The sequence below is a fragment of the Leopardus geoffroyi genome, chromosome A1 (genome assembly GCF_018350155.1).
Source record: "Leopardus geoffroyi isolate Oge1 chromosome A1, O.geoffroyi_Oge1_pat1.0, whole genome shotgun sequence".
In the NCBI taxonomy this organism is placed as follows: Eukaryota; Metazoa; Chordata; class Mammalia; order Carnivora; family Felidae; genus Leopardus; species Leopardus geoffroyi.
In genome coordinates, this window is record NC_059326.1 from 86530754 (window position 1) to 86552514 (window position 21761).

At 36.2% G+C, this 21761-nt stretch overlaps 1 pseudogene; it reads right to left on the reverse strand.

Annotated features, from left to right (window-relative positions):
• The window catches only part of LOC123576946, a 48593-nt pseudogene extending 38064 nt beyond the window's left edge, over window positions 1-10529 (reverse strand).
• Window positions 10530-21761: the final 11232 nt, after the last annotated feature.

The window sequence follows — 21761 nt, forward strand, 5'->3', positions numbered from 1 at the left end:
CAGAAAACTTTCCTAACCTGGGGAAAGACACAGATATCAAAATCCAGGAAGCACAGAGGACTCCCATCAGATTCAACAAAAACCGACCATCAACAAGGTATATCAGAGACAAATACACAGAATACTCAGGCAAGGAGAGAATCATGGAAACAGCAAGGGAAAAAAGTTCTTAAACTACAAGGGATGACAGATCAGGTTTGCAGCACACCTATCCACAGAAACTTGACAGGCCAGAAAGGATGGGCTGGATATATTCAAAGCGCTGAATCATAAAGTTTTGCAGCCAAGAATTCCGTATCCAGTAAGGCTGTCATTCAAAATAGAAGGAGAGATAAAAAGTTTCCCAGAAAAACAAAAATTAAAGGTGTTTGTGACCACTAAACCAGCCTTGCAAGATATTTTAAAGGGGACTCGCTGAGGGGAGAACACATGAAAAAAAAAATATATATATATATATATATATATGCCAAAAGCAACAAAGATCAGAAAGGATCAGAGAACACCAGGAACTCCAACTCTATAAGCAACATAATGGCAATAAATTCATTTCTTTTAGTACTCACTCTAAACGTCAGTGGAGTCAATGCTCCAATCAAAAGGCATAGGGTAACAGAATGGATAAGAAAACATGATCCAGCTATATGCTGTTTACAAGAGACACACTTTAGATTTAAAGACACCTTCAGATTGAAAATAAGGGGATGGGGAACCATCTATCATGCTATTGGTCAACAAAACAAAGCTGAAGTAGCCATACGTAGACAATTTAGACTTTAATATAAAGACTGTATCAAGAGATGCAGAAGGCATTATATCATAATCAAGGGGTCTATCCACCAAGAAGACCTAACAATTGTAAACATTTGTGTGGCAAATGTGGCAGCACCCAAATATATAAATCAATTAATCACAAACATAAAGAAACTCATCAATAAGAAATACCACAATAGTAGGAGACTTCAACACCCCACTCACAGCAATGGACATATAATCTAATCAAAAAATCAACAAGGAAACAATGGCTTTGAGTGACACACTGGGCCAGAAGGACTTAACAGTTATATTCAGAACCTTTCATCCTGAAGCAACATAATATACATTCTTCTCCAGTGCACATAGAACATTCTCCAGAATAGACCACATACTGGGACACAAATCAGCCCTCAGCAAGTACAGAAAGATCGAGTTCATACCGTGCATATTTTTAGAACACAATGCTTTGAAACTCTAAATCAACCACAAGAGAAATTTGGAAAGACAACAAATACTTGGAGGTTGAAAGACATCCTACTAAAGAATGAAGCACTAACCAAGAAGTTAAAAAGGAAATTAAAAACTATGTGGAAGCCCATGAAAATGATAACAGCACAACCCAAAATCTCTTGGACGCAGCAAAGGGGGTCATAAGAGGAAAGTACATATCAATCCAGGCCTTCATAAAGAAGGAAGAAAAATCTCAGATGCAGAACCTAACCTTACACCTTAAAGAGCTGGAAAAAGAACCACAAATAAAACCCAAAATTAGCAGAAGTTAAGAAATAATAAAGATTAGAGCAGACATCAATACTCTTGAAACCAAAAAAAAAAAAAAAAGAAGAGATCAATGAAACCAGAAGCTGGTTCTTTGAAAGAATTTCCAAATTTATAAACCACTAGCCAGTTTGATCAAAAAGAAAATGGAAAGAACCCATATAAATAAAATCAAGAAGGGAAGAGGAGACATCACAACAAACACAGAGAAATAAAAACAATAATAAGAGAATATTATGAGCAATTATATGTCAATAAAATGGGCAGTCTGGAAGAAATGGACAAATTCGTAGAAATATATACACTACCAAAACTGAAACAGGAAGAAATAGAAAATTGGAACAGACCCATAACCAGTAAGGAAATCAAATTTGTAATAAAAAATCTCCCAAAAAAGAGGAACACATGGCCAGATGGCTTTCCAGGGGAATTCTCCCAAAGATTTAAAGAAGAGTTAACACCTATTCTCTTGAAGCTGTTCCAAAAAATAGAAATGGATGGAAAACTTCCAAATTCATTCTATGAAGCCAGCATTACCTTGATTCCAAAACCAGACAGAGACCCCACTAAAAAGGAGAGTTATAGACCAATTTCCTTGATGAACATGGATGCAAAAATCATCAACAAGATATTATCCAACTGGATCCAACCATACATCACAAAAAATTACTCACCACGAGAAAGTGGGATTTACACCTGGAATGCAGGGCTGGTTCAATATCCGCAAAACAATTCACGTGATTCCTCACATCAATAAAAAAAGGACAAGAACCATATGATCCTCTCAATAGATGCAGAGAAAGCATTTGACAAAATGCAGCATCCTTTCTTGATAAAAACCTTCAAGAAAGTAGGGATAGAAGGAGCATACCTCGAGATCATAAAAGCCATATATGAACGACCCAACGCTAATATCATCCTCAATGGGGAAAAATTGAAAGCTTTCCCCTACGGTCAGGAAGAAGACAAGAATGCCACTCTAGCCACTGTTATTCAACATAGTATTTGAAGTCTTAGCCTCTGCAGTCAGACAACACAAAGAAATAATTAAGGCATCCAAATCGGCAAGAAGGAGGTCAAACTTTCACTCTTAGCAGAAGACATGATACTCTATATGGAAAACACAAAAGATTCCATGAGAAAACTTCTGGAACTGATTCATGAATTTGGCAAAGTTGCAGGATATAAAATCAATACACAGAAATCAGTTGCATTCGTATACACCAACAAAGAAGTGACACAAAGAGAAACCAAGGAATTGATCCCATTTGCAATTGCACCAAAAACCATAAGATACCTAGGAATAAATCTAACCAAAGAGGTGAAAAATCTATACAGTGAAAAGTATAGAAAGCTTTTGAAAGAAATTGGAGAAGACACAAGAAAATGGAAAAACATTCCTTGCTCCTGGATAGGAAGAACAAACATTGTTAAAATGTCTATATTACCCAAAGCAATCTACATATTCAATCTAATCCCTATCAAAATAACACCAACATTCTTCACAGAGCTAGACAAAATAATCCTAAAATTTGTATGGAACCAGAAAAGATGCCAAATAGCCAAAGCAATTTTGAAAAAGAAAACCAAAGCAGAAGGCATCACAATCCCAGATTTCAAGCTATACTACAAAGTTGTAATCATCAAGACAGTATGGTACTGGCACAAGAACAGACACTCAGATCAAAGAAACAAAAGAGAGAACCCATAAACATCCCACAAACGTATGGGCAACTACTCTTTGACAAAGCAGGAAAGAATATCCAATGGAATAAAGACAGTGTCTTCAGCAAGGGGTGCTGGGAAAACTGGACAGCGACATGCAGAAGAAGGAACCTGGACCACTGTCTTACACCATGCACAAAAATAAACTCAAAATGGATGAAAGACCTCATTGTAAGACTGGAATCCATCAAAATCCTCGAGGAGAAAGCAGGCAAAAACCTCTTTGATCTTGGCCGCAGCAACGTCTTACTCAATATGTCTCTGGAAGCAAGGGAAACAAAAGCAAAAATGAACTCCTGGGACCTCATCAAAATAAAAAGCTTCTGCACAGTGAAGGAAACAATCAGCAAAACAAAAGGCAACCAACAGAATGGGAGAAGATATTTGCAAACGACATATCAGATAAAGGGTTAATGTCCAAAATCTATAAAGAACATACTAAACTCAACAGCTAAAAAACAAATCATCCAGTGAAGAAATGGGCAAAAGACATGAATAGACACTTCTCCAAAGAAGACATCCATATGGCCAACCAACACATGAAAAATGCGCCAGATCACTCATCATCAGGGAAATACAAATCAAAACCACAATGAGGTACCACCTTACACCTGTTAGAATGGCTAACATTAACAACTCAGGCAACACAGATATTGGCGAGGATGCAGAGAAAGAGGATCTCCTTTGCATTTTTGATGGAAATGCAAGCTGGTGCAGCCACTCTGGAAAACAGTATGGAGGTTTCTCAAAAGACTACACATAGAACTGCCTTACGACCCAGCATTGCACTACTAGGTATTTACCCAAGGGATACAATTGTGCTGTTTTGAAGGGACACATGCACCCCAATGTTTATAGCAGCACTATCAACAATAGCCAAAGTATGGAAAGAGCTGAAATGTCCATCAATGGATGAGTGGATAAAGAAGTATATAATGTGTGTGTATATAACGGAGTATATATATATATATATATATATAATATATATATATATATATTATATATATATATTGCTCGGCAATCAAAAGTAATGAAATCTTGCCCTTCGCAATGACATGGATGGAACTGAAGGGTATTATGCGAAGTGAAATTAGTCAATCAGAGAAAGACAAATGTCATTTGACCTCACTCATATGAGGGCTTTAAGAGACAAAACAGATGAACATAAGGGAAGGGAAACAAAAATAGTATAAAAACAGGGAGGGGGATAAAACATAAGAGAACCATAAATATGGAGAACAAACAGAAGGTTACTGGAGGGGATGTGGGAGGGGGAATGAGTTAAATGGTAAGGGCCACTAAGGAATCTACTCCTGACATCATTGTTGCACTATATGCTAACTAATTTGGATGTAAATTTTAAAAAAAGTAAAGAAAATAAATAAAATAAGATCATAAAAATACTCAATGACTTGAGGAAACAGTGGAGGACATCTTTTAATTCCTTACCACATAAATAAAAAAAAAATCAGAGATGAAGAACACAGTAAATGAAATTAAGAATATATATGATGGAATAAGTCAGAGGCTGAAAGTAGCAAAGGACTGTATCAGAGAAATAAATGTCAGTGTAATGCAGAATATTGAAGCCAAATAAATGAGAGAAGAAATATGCAAAGGAAAATAGATTTTGGGAATTCAGTGACTCCAGCAAGCATAATAATATTTTCATTATATGGACTCCAGAATAGGTAGAGAGAAAATGGGGCAAAAACATTATCTGCAGAAACGATAACTTAAAACTTCCCTATGCTTTGGAAGGAAACATATATCCAGATCAAGGGCACACAGAGATCCCCAGAAAAAAAAAAAAAAAAAACAAGGAGGCAATATGCTGATTTTTTAGCAGAAACTTTGCAGGCCCAAGTGCAGTAGCATGTCAGTAATGAAAGGAAAACAAGCAAACAAAAACTACAAGCAATACTTATACTTGAAGATTATAATTCAGAATTCAAGAAGAGATAAAAATTTTCCCAAACAAAAGTTAAAAGACCTTATCATCACTACACCAGACTTATAAGAAATGTTAAACAGATTTCTTCAAGTGGAAAGGAGGAAGTTATAATTAGATGTAAACTATGACACCATATATACATAAGATGTGGAGGAAAGAGTTATAAAAAGAAGATTTTAAGTAATATGTTTGAACGTATATGTCTGCCAATTTAATGTAGACCTCTTAAGGTGGACATAAGCATGTTCTATATAAACGTGGTAACCTAAAATATAAAATCTATAATAGATATATATAAAATAAAGATTATAAAACCCAAACATAACACTATAGAAACGCATCAATTACAAAAAAAAGGAGAACAAGACAAGAAAAAAGGAACAGAAAACTACAAAACAACCAGAAAACAATTAAAAAAACAAATATGTACTTAATAATTATTTTGAATGTTAATAGCCTAAATTCTGCAATAAAAAAAAAACATATACAGTGAAATGGATAAAAAGCACAACCAATCTAAATGCTTCCTACAAGACTAGCTTCACAGCTAAAGACACATACAGACTGAAAGAGAAGATGCGGAAGAACATTTATCACATAGACAGGAAAAAAATTGGAGAAGTAATAATTATATCAGAAAAAATAATTGTTAAAAGACATACTGTAGGGGCGCCTGGGTGGCGCAGTCGGTTAAGCATCCGACTTCAGCCAGGTCACGATCTCGCGGTCCGTGGGTTCGAGCCCCGCGTCGGGCTCTGGGCTGATGGCTCAGAGCCTGGAGCCTGTTTCCGATTCTGTGTCTCCCTCTCTCTCTGCCCCTCCCCCGTTCATGCTCTGTCTCTCTCTGTCCCAAAAATAAATAAACGTTGAAAAAAAAAAAAAATTTAAAAAAAAAAAAAAAAAGACATACTGTAAGAGTGTCTGGGTGGCTTAGTCTATTGAGTGTCCGACTTCAGCTCAGGCCATGATCTCAAGGTTTGGGATTTGAGCCCTGTGTCAGCTTCTGTGCTGACAGCTCAGAGCCTGGAGCCTGCTTTGGATTCTGTGTCTCCCTCTCTCTCTGCCACTCTCAACCCCAACTCTCTGTCTCTCTCTGTCTCCGAAAAATGAATAAACCTTCCTTAAAAAAAAAATTAAAAGAAATACTGTAACAAGAGACTAAAAGTGCCATTACATAATGATAAATCAACAAATCCAACAAGAATATTTAACAATTATAAATATTTATGCTCCCAATATTGGAGCACCTAATTACATAAAGAAAATACTAACATACATAAAGTGAGAAATTGATGGTAACACAATAAAAGTAAGGAACATAAAACCACCCTTGCAACAATGCATAAATCATCCCAGCAGAAAATCAATAAGGAAACAGTGTCTTTGAACGAGACATTAGCCCCAATGGACACTACAGATATATACACAAAGTTCCACCCAAAAACTATAGAATGCATGTTCTTTTCATGTGTACACAGAACATTCTCCAGAATAGATCACACTAGACAACAAAACAAATTTTAATAAATTTAACATAATTGAAATAATACCATGCATATTTTCTGACCAAAACAATATAAAACAAATCAGAATAAAAAAAAAAAAAAAACAGAAACAAACATGTGGAAGTTAAATAATAATATGCTACCAAATAATCATTGGATCAATGAAGAAATTAAACAAAATATCAAAACATACATGAAGATAAATAAAATATAAATATAATTGTCAAAAATCTTTGGGACAAAGCAAAAGCAGTATAAGAGGGAAATACAAAGTGTTACAAACCTTCTCACAGATATAATCAACACATCTTTGACAAAGCAGGAAAGAATATCCAATGGAAAAAAGTCCCTTCAACAAAATGTGTTTGGAAAACTGGACTGTGGCATGCAGAAGAATGAATCTGGACCACTTTTTTACACCATACACAAAAATAATTTCAAAATGAATGAAGGATCTAAATGTGAAACAAGAAAACATCAAAACTCTGGGGGAGAATGCAGGCAGCAATCACTTTGACATTGTTCACAGCAGCTTCTTACTGGACACATCTCTGGAAGGAAGGGAAACAAAAACAAAAATGAACTGGGGCGCCTGGGTGGCGCAGTCGGTTAAGCGTCCGACTTCAGCCAGGTCACGATCTCACGGTCCGTGAGTTCGAGCCCCGCGTCAGGCTCTGGGCTGATGGCTCAGAGCCTGGAGCCTGTTTCCGTTTCTGTGTCTCCCTCTCTCTCTGCCCCTCCCCCATTCATGCTCTGTCTCTCTCTGTCCCAAAAATAAATAAAAAACGTTGAAAAAAAAATTAAAAAAAAAATGAACTACTGGGGCCCTCATCAAGATAAAAATCTCCTGCATATTGAAGGAAACAATCAAGAAAACTAAAAGGGAATGTATCGAATGGGAGAAGATACTAGCAAATGACATATGGATAAAGGGTTAGTATCCAAAATCTATAAAAAACTTATTAAGTTCAATATCCAAAAATCAAACAACCCAGTTAAGAAATGGGGAGAACACCCGAATAGACATTTTCCAAAGAAGACATCCAGATGGCTGACACATGAAATATGCTCAACATCACTCATCATTAAGGAAATACAAATCAAAACCACAATGAGATACCACCTCACAACTGTCAGAATGGCTAAAATTAACAACAGAGAAAACAACAGAGGTTGTTGAGGATGCAGAAAACGGGAACCCTTTTGCACTGCTGGTGGGAATGCAAACTGGTGCAGCCACTCTGGTAAACAGTATGGAGGTTCTTCAAAATTCAAAAATAGAAATGACCTATGACCCAGCAGTTGCACTAGTAGGTGTTTATAAAGAGTGTACAAAAATATAGATTCAAAGGGGTACATGCACCCCAATGTTTATGAAAGCATTATCAACAATAGGCAAACAATAGAAAGACCCCAAAGGTCCATCGAGTAATTAATGGATAAAGAAGTTATGGAATATATTATATAAATAAGTAATATTACTGGGTAATCAAAAAGAATGGCTAACAGACAGATGAGAAAATGCTCAACATAATTCATTCTCAAAGAAATACAAATCAAAACCATGACGAGATATGACCTCGTACCTGTCAGAATGGAATCATGAAAATTTAAATACAGGAATTAAACATACCTAAAGAGGTATGAATTAGAATACTCAATACAGCTAAATGTCAATCCTTCTGAAATTGGTATAAAGATTTAAAGCAATTCCAGTTTAAATTTTTTTTTAATGTTTATTTAATTTTGAGACAGAGAGAGACAGAGCATGAACGGGGGAGGGGCAGAGAGAGAGGGAGACACAGAATCGGAAGCAGGCTCCAGGCTCTGAGCCATCAGCCCAGAGCCCGACGCGGGGCTCAAACTCACGGAGCGTGAGATCGTGACCTGAGCTGAAGTCGGACGCTTAACTGACTGAGCCACCCAGGCGCCCCAAAGCAATTCCAGTTTAAATTTTACTGTTTTCTTGCATACATGGATAAGATTATAATAAAATTTCTAAGGAGAGATAAAGAACTGAAAAAGCTAAACAATTTTAAAAAATGAGAGTGATGAGAATTATTTTATACAAATGCTAACTTGTCACACAGTTATGGGTATTAAGACTTCAGCATTAGTGGAAGTTTAGAGATATAAGTCATTGAAACATAACTGAGAATCTGGATAAAAACTCACACAAATATTTCCAAACAATATTTCACAAGATTGCAAAAGCAATCTCTTGAATTCATTGAACACCAGGAAATCAATCTGCCTAGTGGCAGAAGAATCGTCACAGGTGAAGGGAGACAGCTTGGCCTGACAGAGGCGGATTTATGTGAATTGGGGGAGATAAACGGAATGGACACGGAGGGGAGGGATCCCTACTGTGGAGAGACAAAGGGTGAGAAAGAGAAGCTGTGGACTGTGGTATAGTGTTAGAAACAGAGAAAAACAGAGGCTAAAGTCTGGGATTGTGATGCCTCCCACTTTGGTTTTCTTCTTCAATATTACTTTGGATATTCGGGGTCTTTTGTGGTTCCATACAAATTTTAGGATTGCTTGTTCTAGCTTCAAGAAGAATGCTGGTGCAATTTTGATTGGGATTGAATTGAATGTGTAGATAGTTCTGGGTAGTATTGACATTTTCATAATATTTATTCTTCCAATCCATAAGGACGGAATATTTTTCCATTTCTTTAATATGTTCTTCAATTTCGTTCATAAGCTTTCTATAGTTTTCAGCATACAGATCTTTTACATCTTTGGTTAGGTGTGTTCCTAGGTATTTTATGATTCTTGGTGCAATTGTGAATGGGATCAGTTTCTTTATTTGTCTTTCTGTTGCTTCATTATTAGTGTATAAAAATGCAACTGATTTCTGTACATTAATTTTGTATCCTGCAACCTTGCTGAATTCATGTATCAGCTCTGGAAAACAGTGTGGAGGTTCCTCAAAAAATTAAAAATAGATCTACCTTATGACCCAGCAATAGCACTGCTAGGAATTTACCCAAGGAATACAGGAGTGCTGATGCATCGGGACACTTGTACCCCAATGTTTATAACAGCACTTTCAGCAATAGCCAAATTATGGAAAGAGCCTAAATGTCCATCAACTGATGAATGGATAAAGAAGATATGGTTTATATATACAATGGAATACTACTTGGCAATGAGAAAGAATGAAATCTGGCCTTTTTTAGCAATGTGGGTGGAACTGGAGAGTGTTATGCTAAGTGAAATAAGTCAGAGAAAGACAGATACCATATGTTTTCACTCTTATGTGGATCCTGAGAAACTCAACAGAAGACCAGAGAGGGGGTGAAGGGGGGGAAGAAGGTAGAAACTGAGGGTTGATGGGGGTGGGGGGAGGGGAAATTGGGTGATGGGCATTGAGGAGGGCACCTGTTGGGATGAGCACTGGGTGTCGTATGGAAACCAATTTGACAATAAATTTCATATAAAAATATTAAAGTCGGGTTTTAAAAAAGGCAAAAAAAGAAAAAGAAAAAGAAAAGGAGAAAAACATCTCCAGAGCAAAGACCGGGGATCAAGAAATACAGAGTGGCAGTCTCTACTTTGCAAACGGCATCAGGAGCTAAAGATCAGAATTTTGAAAAGTACAGGAGTTTCCGCAGACCAAAGACAACAGTATGCGCATGCCTCCGGGTGAAGGGAGCTAACCCTGGTGCTTGGTAGCGATCTGGGGCGTGTTCCCTCCTTTGAGTTCTGTTGGAAGAGGATATAATGCCCCCCTCCAAGGACAAAAGACCTTGCAGGGGCCAGTTATATTGGCACGGAAGAGTGGTGCTACCCCAGAACCAGGTCTTCATGGTGGGAGATCCCTTAAGATATCAGGTTTTAGGGACACCTGGGTGGCTCAGTTGGTTAAGTCTCCAACTTCTGCTCAGGTCATGATATCACAGTTTGTGAGTTTGAACCCACATCAGGTTCTGTGCTGACAGCTCAGAGCCTGGAGTCTGCTTTGGATTTTTTCTCTCTCTCTCTCTCTCTCTCTCTGCCTCTTCCCTGCTTTCACTCTATCTCAAAAATAAATAAAAATAAAAAACAAATAAATAAGACCTCGGGTTTAGAATCCCAGCTGGGCACCTAGATGTTGCAGGAGACTGTGGATCAGGACAAGCCAAGCCCCCTCCATGCTACTCTGTGAGGGCTGCCTGAACAGAACGGTTGGAGTTGCCCAGGCCAAGGAGGAGAGACTGGTGGTGTCACCATTTTCTCCACATAACCAACAGGGTGGGACTTCAGGAAACGGGACAGCAGCGGCCACAAGTGGACGTGGCACCTGCTTAAACCAAACCTTGCCTCTCCCTGCCTGGCAACTTATCTATAGGAAAAGGACTGACAATGAGCTAAGCAGACCACTCTCCTCCAGACCAGCACAGCCACAGGTCCCAGGCACCAACAGACAGCTGTCCTGCAGTTTGTATATCAGTCTGTTGCTCCTTTTCCCCCCTCTTTTCTCTTCTTTCCTTCATTTCTGTTTTATTTTCTTATTCTTTCTACCCTCTACTTTTTTTTTTCCTTTGGAATCAGGCTTATAGTTTCTAATTTTATGTCTGGCCAATTCATATATGTGTATATATATATATATATATATATATATATATATATATGAATCTTCTCTGTTTGTTTAATCAGGCATTAGTATACTATTTTTCTTAAATTTTTTTCTGTATCTCCTTCTTTATTTTCTTTTCTTTCTTTCTGGATTTAGCTTTAAGTTTCTTTTATTCTCTGCTTGGTCTTTGTTGTTTCTTTTTCACTCCTTTCATTTTTTTTCCTTGTATGGGATCAAGTCCCTTTCCACTTCCTTTTTCACAATGTTATTTCAACAAACAAATCAAAGCACACCTGGTGGAAGGTCTAAACAATCCACCACTATGAGTAAGGAGGAGCTTTGTAGAAGAATGACCAGTGGGATAGAACAGCCAAATACACAACAAGAGAGTGGATAAAACACATTCCAAAAACACTTAGTGAAGTGTCAGTTCTTGGACAATCTATAACCTCCTTTTAATATAATAGTTCTCACAGGTACAGGACACATAACAAGCTATTAAAACACATAAAAGACAGAAACAACCAAAATGACAAAACAGAAGAATTTCCCCAAAGGAAATTCCAGAAAGAAATGATAGTCAGAGAATTACTCAAAAAAAGACATAAAAACATATCGAAACAAGAATTAAGAATCTAAGTCATAAGACTAATACCTGAGCTTTAAAAAGCATATAAGACAGCACAGAGTCTATTGCTACAGAGGTCAGACTTAAGAAATAGTCACAATGAACTAAGAAATGCTGTAAATGAGATGCAAAATAAATTATGTTCAGTGACAACAAAGATGGAAGAAGCAGAGGGGAGAAAAGCTAAAATATAAGTTAAATTATGGAAAATTATGAACTTCAGAAAAAGAGGGAAAGGAAATTACTAGACCATGAAAGGATAATAAGAGACCTAAGTGATTCAATCAAATGAAATAAAATCTGTAAGGTAGGCGTTTCAGAAGAAGAAGGGGGTAGGTGGGTGCAGGCTTATTTGAACAAATTAAAGCTGAGAACTTCCCTTATATGGGAAAAGAAACAGGCATCCATGTCCAAGAGGCATAGAGAATTCTCTTCAAAATCAACAAAAACAGGTAAACATCATGACATATCATAGAGAAACTGGCAAAATAAAAGGATAAAGAGAGGATAAAGATTCTGAAAGGATAAAATTCTGAAAGCAGGTAGAGACAAACAGGCCTTACCCTACAAGGGTAAATACATAAAGGTAGTAGCACACCTGGGGGCACCTGGGAGGCTTCAGCACAGATCATGATCTTACAGTTCATGAGTTCAAACCCCACTTCAGGCCCTGTGCTGACAGCTCAGAGCCTGGAGCCACTTCAGATTCTCTGTCTGTCTCGCTCTTTCTCTTTCTGTCTCCCTCTCTCAAAAAATAAATAATAAACATTATTTAAAAAAAAGATAATAGCACACCTATCCAATGAAACTTTGCAGGCCATAAGGGAGTGGCAGGAAATACTCAATGTGCTGAATAGGAAAAATATGCAGGCAAGATATCCAGCAAGGCTCTCATTCAGAATACAAAGAAAGATAAAGGCATTCCCAGACAGACAAAAACTAAAGGAGTTCAAGGCCAACCATAAAGGATATCTTATGGGAGACTCTGTGAGTAGAAGGCAGCAAAGAGTACAAAGAAAGAAATACATAATCACAATCATGACACCTACAGATAACACAATGACACTGAATCCATATTTTCATAATCACTCTCAGTGTAAATGGACTAAATTCCCCAAGAAAAGACATAGGGTATTACATGTAAAAGAAAAAAAAAATCCATTTGTATACTGCCTACAAGAGACCAAATTAAGACCTGAAGAAACCTGCAGATTGGAAGTGAGTGGATGGAGAACCATCTATCATCCTACTGGATGCCAAAAGGAAAGGTGGAGTAGCCATACTTATATCAGACAAACTAGATTTTAAGGCAAAGACTGTAACAAGAGATGAAGAATGGCATCGTATCATAATTATGGGGTCTATCTATCAAGAAGAATTAACAATTATAAAAGACTATGCACCCTAATATATAAAACAATTAATCACGAACATAAGCAATCTTATTGGTAAGAATGTGGTAATTGCAAGGTACTTTAATACTCCATTTACAACAATGGACAGATCATTGAGGCAGAAAATCAATGAAGAAACAATGGCCCTGAATGATACACTTGCTCAGATGGACTTGACAGATATATTCAGAACTTTTCAGCCAAAAGCAGCAGAATACACATTCTTCTAGAGTGCACATGGAACATTCTCCAATATAGATCACATACTGGGTCACAAAACAGCCCTCAATAAATACAGAAGAATTGAGATAATACCATGCACATTTTCAGATCACAATGCTATGAAACTTGAAATCAACCACAGGAAAAGTTTGGAAAACCTCCAAATGCATGGAGGTTCAAGAAGATCCTAATAAAGAATGAATGGGTCAACCAGGAAATAAAAGAAGAAACTAAAAAATATATGGAAATAAATGAAAATGAAAATACTACAGTCCAAACCCTTTGGGATACAGAAAAGGCAGTCCTAAGAGGAAAATACATTGCAATACAGGCCTATGTCAAGGAACAAGAAAAATCCCAAATATAACCTCTAACAGCAACTAGACCTCTAACCTCTAACCTCTAACTTTAGAGGTTAGGTTACCTCTAACCTCTAACTAGAAGCAGAGCAGCAAAGAAACCCCAAGGTCAGCAGAAGAAGGTAAATGATAAAGATGAGGGAAGAAATAAAGAATATAGAATTGAAATAAAACAGTAGAACAGTAGAACAGATTAATAAAACTAAGAACGGGTTTTTTGAAAAAAAAAAAAAAAAAAAAAAAACTAGATAAACCCCTACACAGATTGCTCAAAAAGAAGAGAGAGGACCCAAATAGGTACAATCATGAATTAAATTGGACTTATGGCAACCAACCCTTCAGAAACACAATCAATTATCAGAGAATACTATGAAAAATTATATGCCAACAAACTGGACAACCTGGAAGAAATGGACAAATGCCTAGACACGTACACACTACCAAAACTCAAAATAGAAGAAATAGAAAATTTGAACAGACCCATAACTAGGGTAGAAATTGAATTAGTTACCAAAAATATTCAAAAAATTAAGAGTCCTCGGCAAGATGGCTTCCCAGAGAATTCTACCAGACATTTAAAGCATAGTGAATACCTATCCTTCTCAAGCTGTTCTAAAAAATAGAAATGAAAGGAAATTTTCTGGTCTCATTTTATGAACACAGTATTACCTTGATTCCCAAATCATACAAAGACCCGCACATAAAGGGAGAATTAAAGGCCAATATCCCTGATGAACATGGATGAAAATCCTCAACAAGATACTATCAAATTGAATTCAACAGTTTATAAAAATAATTATTCACCATAATCAAGTGGGATTCATTCTTGGGCTGTAGGGCTGGTTCAATATTTGCAAATCAATCAATGTGATACATCACATTAATAAAACAAAGGATAAGAATCATATGATCCCATGAATAGATGCATAAAAAAGCTTTTGACACCATCCTTTCTTAATAAAAACGTTTCAAGAAATTTGGAACAGAAGGAACATACCTGAACATCATAAGAGCCATGTATGCAAAACCCATAGATAATATCATTCTCAAAGGAGAAAAATTGAGAGCTTTCCCCCTGAGACCAGGAACATGAAAGGGATGTCCACTGTCACCACTGTTGTTTAACATAGGGTTGGAAGTCCTAGCATCAGCAATCAGACAAAAGATGAAATAAGTCATCAAAATTGCCAAAGAAGGAGTCACATTTTCACTTTTTGCAGACGACATGATTCTCTACATGGAAAACCTGAAAGACTCCACCAAAAAGCTGCTGGAACTGATACATGAATTCGGCAAAGTCGCAGTATACAAAATCAATGTACAGAAATGGGTTACATTTCTATACACCAATAATAAAACAACAGAAAGAGAAATCAAGAAATCAGTCCCATTGACAATTACACCAAAAATCATAAAATACTGAGGAATAAACCTAACCCAAGATGTAAAAGATCTCTATGCTGAAAACTATAGAAAACGTATGAAAGAAATTGAAGAAGACAAAAGGAAATAGAAAAATATTCCATGCTCATGGATTGGAAGAATAAATATTGTTAAAATTTAAATACTACCTAAACCAATCTACACATTCAAGGCAATCCCAATCAAAATTGCACCAACATTCTTCTCAAAGCTAGAACAAGCAATCCTAAAAATTGTATGGAACTGCAAAAGACACCGAATAGCCAAAATAATATTGAAAAAGAAAACCAAAGTGGGAGTCAACACAATCCCAGACTTTAGCCTCTACCAGAAAGCTGTAATCATCAAGAAAGTATGGTATTGGCACAAAAATAGACATATGGATCAGTGAAATAGAATAAAGAACCCATAATTGGACCCACAAATGTATGGCCAACTAATCTTTGACAAAGTAGGAAAGAGTATCCGATGGAAAGATGACAGTCTCTTTAGCAAATGGTGCAGGAGAACTGGACAGCCACTGTAGCAGAGTGAAACTGGACCACTTTCTTACACCATACACAAAAATAAACTCAAAATGGATGAAAGTCCTAAATGTAAGACAGAAAGGCATCAAAACCCTAGAGGAGAAAACAAGCAACAACCTCTTTGATCCCAGCCACAGTAATTTCTTGTTCAACACGACTCCAAAGACAAGGGAATTAAAAGTAAGAATTAACTATTGGGAAGATAAAAATCCTCTGCAATGCAAAGGAAACACTCAACCAAACTAAAAATCATCCCACAGAATAGGAGAAGATATATGCAAATGACATATTGGTTAAAGGGTTTGTATCCAAAAACTATAAAGAACTTGCTAAATACAGCACCTGAAAAACAAATAATAGTGAAAAAAATGGGCAGAAGAAGTGAATAGACACTTTTTCACAGAAGACATCCAGATGGTCAACAGACACATGAAAATATGCTCAGCATGACTCATCATCAGAGAATAGAAATCAAAACCATAATCAGATACACCTCACACTAGGCAGAGTGGCTAAAATTAACAACTCAGGCAACAACATATGCTAGTGAGGATGTGGAAAAACAGTAAACCTCTTGCACAGTTGTTGGGGATGCAAACTGGTGCAGGCATTCGGGAAAATAGTGTGGAGGTTCCTCAAAAAAATTAAAGATATAACTACCCTAAGACCCAACAATTGCACTTTCCAAAGCATAAAAGAGTGCTGATTCACAGGGTCACATATACCACAATGTTTATAGCAGCACTTTCAACAATAGCCAAATTATGGAAAGAGCATAAATGCCCATCAACTGATGAATGGATAAAGAAGATATGGTTTATATATACAAAATAATACTACTTGGCAATGAGAAAGAATGAAATTTTGCCATTTACAGCAACGTGGATGCTACTGGACAGTATTATGCTAAGTGAAATAAGTCAGTCAGAAAAAGAGAGATATAATGTTTTCACTGATATGTGGGACTTGAGAAACTTAACAGAAGACCACGGGGGAAGGGAAGGAGAAAATACAAACAGGGAGGGAGTAAGTCAAACCATAAGAGACCCTTTAATACAGAGAACAGACTGAGGCTTGATGGGTGGTTAGGAGAGAGGGGAAGATGGGTGATGAGCATTGAGGAGTGCACTTGTTGGGATAAGTACTGGGTGTTGTATGTGAGCTATGAATCATGGCTATATGCTCCCAAAAAGAAGAGCACACTGTATTCACTGTAATTTAGCCAACTTGTCAATAAATTACATTTGACAAAAAAGAGAGAGGACTCAAAAAAATAAAGCACAAAATCACAAATGAAAGAAGAGAAAGAACAAGTATCACCAAGGAAATTCATTATAAGGGAATATTAATTAAAAATATATGCCTACAAATTGGACAACCTACAAGACATGGATTCCAGAAAAATAAAATGTATCAAAAACTGAAGCAGAAAGAGATAGAAAAATTTGAACAGATTTATTAGCAGCAATGAAATTGAATCACTAATCAAAAAACTCCCAAACAAACACACCTCCAGGATCAGATGGCATCACAGTGGAATCAACCTAACGTTTAAGGAAGAGGTAATACCTCATCCTCATCAAACTATTCCAAAAAAAAAAAAAAAAAAAAAAAAGAAGAGAAAGTAATACTTTCAAATCATTCTCTAAGACCAGCTTTATTGTGATACCAATAGCTCTGATGAACACGAATGCAAAAATTTTCAAAAAAATCCCAGCAAACCAAATCCAACAATACATTTAAAAAAATCATACACTATGGCCAAGTGGGATTTATTCCCAGGATGCAGTAGTGTTTCAACATTTTCAAAACAACCAACGTGACACATCTTATCAAAAAGAGAAAGGATTAAAACATGATCATTTCAGTAGATGCAGAAGAAGTATTGAACATCCCTTCATGATAAATACCTTAACAAAAAAGGACTAGCAAGAACATATCTTAACATAATAAAGGTCATATATGGAAAATCCACAGTGACAATCATACTCCATAGGGAAGACTGAGCTTTTCTGCTAAGGTCAGGAACAAGACAAGGATGTCCACTCCCAACACGTTTATTCAAGATAGTACTGAGAGTCCTAGCCACAATAAATATACAATAAAAGAACAACAACAAAAAATCCAAATTGGTAAGAAAAAATAAAATATTCACTATTTTCAGATGACATAACACTATATAGAGAAGACCCAAAGACTTCACAAAAAATTGCTGGAACTAATACCTATTCACTCAAGTTGTAGGAAACAAAATCAATGGTCAGAAATATGTTGCATTTCTACACACTAATAATGAAGCAGCAGAAAGTGAAATTTAAAAAATCACTTTCAATTGGACTAAAAGAAATAAAATATCTAAGAACAAACTTAACCAAGGAGATGGGAGAACAATATTTTGAAAATTATAAAACAAAGATCAAAGAAACTCAAGGGAAATAAAAGAAATGGAAAAACATCCCATGTCCATAGATTGGAAAAACAAATGCTGTTAAAATGTCTATACTACTTAAAGGAATCTACAGTTTTATTGATGTCCCTGTGAAAATACCAATAACATTTTTCACAGAAGAAAAGCAGAAAATCTAAAATCTGTAAGGAACCAAAAAAGAGGCCTTGGATAGCAAAATCAATCTTCAAAATGAAAAACACAATTGGGACTATCACAATTCTAGACCTCAAATTATATTACAAAGTTGTAGTCATCAAAGCAGCATGGTACCGACATAAGATGTAGAAACATAGATCAGTGGAATAGGGTAAAACCCCAGAACTAAATGAATGCTTATATGTCAATTAATCTTTGACAAAGGAGGAATGAATATTCAATGGGAAAAATATAGTGTCTTCAATGAATGATGTTTGGAAACTGGACAGCTTTAATAAAAAGAAAAAAAAGTGGACCATTTTCTTACCATACACAAAAACAAATCCAAAATGGACTAAAGATCTAAATGTGAGACTTGAAATCATAAAAAAAAAAAATCATAGAAGAAAGCAAAGGCATTAATTTCTCTGACATCAGCCATGTAAACAATTTTCTACATGTGTCTCATGAGGAAAGGGGGGGAAAAGTAAAACTAAATTATTGGGACTACATCAAAATAAAAAGGCTTCTATGTAGCAAAGGAAACAATCAACAGAAACAAAAGGCAACCTACTGAATGAAAGAATATATTTGCAAAAGACATATCTGATAAAAAGAGTATCCAAACTCTATTAAGTGCTTATACAACTCAACACCAAAAAACTTCAATTAAATAATGTTCAAACACACGAACAGATATTTCTCCAAAGAAGACATCCAGATGGCTAACAAACACATAAAAAGATGCTGAACAACACTCAGCATCAGGAAAATAAAAATCAAAGCTATATTGAGATACCACCTCACACTTGTCAGAGGAGCTAAAAAAAACAAAAAAACAAAACAAAAACAAACAAAAAACAAGAAACAGCAAGGGTTGGTGAGGATGTGGAGAAAAGAAACCTTCTTGAACTATTGGTTGTAATGCAACCTGGTGCAGTCACTGTGAAAACCATTAGTTTCCTCAAAAATGTTAAAAATTACCCTATGATCCAGCAATCACAGTACTGGGTATTTACTCAAAAAATAAAAATCACTAGTTCAAAGGGATATATGCGCCCCTATCTTTAGAGCAGCATTATTTACAATAGCCAAATAATGGAAGCCATCCAACTCTCCACCAGTAGATGAATACACACACACACATACAGAGAAATAAATCAGAGAGGAATGTACCATATGATTTAACTTTTATGTGGAATTTATTAAGGAAAACAAATGAGCAAAGGAAAAAAAAAGAAGAGAGAGAAGGTGAAATCAAGAAAAAGACTCAACTCTGGAGAACAAACTGACCGTTCCCAGAGGGGAGGAGGGTGGGGGGATAAATGATATAGATGATGGGTATTAAGGAATGCACTTGTCATGATGATCTCTGGGTGATGCGTGAAATTGCTGAATCACTATATTGCACACCTGAAACTTGTAGACCATTGTATGTTTAATATGCTGGGATTAAAATAAAAACAGACTATATAAAAATAAAGTACAATAAAAGTAACTAAATGTACCATGAAAATAAATTAATAGACTCCATATTGTAATCCTGGATTGATTGACTTTTATCATGCTTCTTTGCTCACTTACCACAGGGGAATGCCTGCTCTTACCCTGAAATTCACAAAGTTCAACCCTAATAAGTCAAACTTAAAGAGTTATAGAGTCTGAAAAAAAAATAAAAAGAAAGAAAACAGTAAAAAATAAATAAAACTGGGGCACCTGGATGGCTCAGTCGGTTAAGCGTCGGACTTCACCTCAGGTTATGATCTTGCGTTTTGTGAGTTCCAGTCCCATGTCGGGCTCTGTGCTGACAGCTCAGAGTCTGGAGCCGGCTTTGGATTCTGTGTCTCCTTCTCTCTCTGCCCCTCCCCCACTTGTGCTCTGTCTCTATCTATCAAAAATAAATAAATGTATAAAAAATTTTAAAAATAAATAAATAAATAAATAAAATTGTACCAGAATGAGATATCATTAAACATCTATCAGGATATTTAAAATAAAGAGTTGCTATAAAAAATACTGAGAAAAGGGGCCCCTGGGTGGCGCAGTCAGTTAAGCGTCCGACTTCAGCCAGGTCACGATCTCACGGTCTAGGAGTTCGAGCCCCGCGTCAGGCTCTGGGCTGATGGCTCAGAGCCTGGAGCCTGTTTCCGATTCTGTGTCTCCCTCTCTCTCTGCCCCTCCCCCGTTCATGCTCTGTCTCTCTCTGTCCCAAAAATAAATAAACGTTGAAAAAAAAAATTAAAAAAAAAAAAAAAAAGTACTGAGAATGGTGCAGAGTAACTAGATTACTCTCATACTGCTGATGTGAAAGTAAAATGAGACAATCACGTTGGGCAATGATAAGGTAGTTTCCTTAAAATAGTGAACAAATGTCTATCACAACATTTTGGTAATTACTTTCTGCGCATTTTAACCAGGGAATTGATTAATTTTGTTCAGAGAAAAGTCTGTGCAAGAATACTTATAGAAGTTAACTCAAAACGGCCCCAAACTGGAAACAACCTATATGCCCTTCCATAGACAAATTGTTAATAAAACAGTATTACATTTATATTATGAAATACTCAGCAATGTAAAGCAACAATCTCTTGATGCATACAAAAACTTTGATTTATCAAGGGCTTCATGCTAAGTGATGCAAAGGTCAATATCAAAAGATTATGTACTCTATGATCCTATTTATATAATGTTCTTAACCTTAAAAATATTATAGAGATGATGAATATATTAGTACATGCCAGAGTTTAGGATGGGTAGGTGAATACAAGTGAATGTTGCTATTGAAGGGCATAATGACAAGTTTTTGTGGTGTTGGAAATGACTATATCAATATCACTATTCTGGTTGTGTAATTTTACTAGAGTTTTGTTAAATGCTATCAATGTGGAAAGTATTTCTTTTTTTAACTTTTTTATGTTTATTTTTAAGAAAGAGAAAGACAGAACATGAGTGAGGGAAGGTCAGAGGGAGAGATCCAAGCAGGTTCTGGGCTGTCAGCACAGAGCCCCAAGTGCAGCCTGATCTCATGAACCCTGAGATCATGACCTGAGCCAAAATCAGAGTTGGACACTTAACTGACTGAGCCACCCAGGTACCCCAAAAGGGTAAGCATTTCTTTATGTGAATCTACAACTATATGTGAATCTACAAACACCAAAAAAGTTAAATATAAAAAAAAAAAACTAGGTGCCTTGATTTATCCAGCATTTCTATTAAAAAAAATGTTATTTAAAAAAAAAAGAAATTATTGTATTATAATAGAGGGATGTAACTTACATATTAAACAATAAAAATAAACAAGTATTGGGGCGCCTGGGTGGCGCAGTCGGTTAAGCGTCCGACATCAG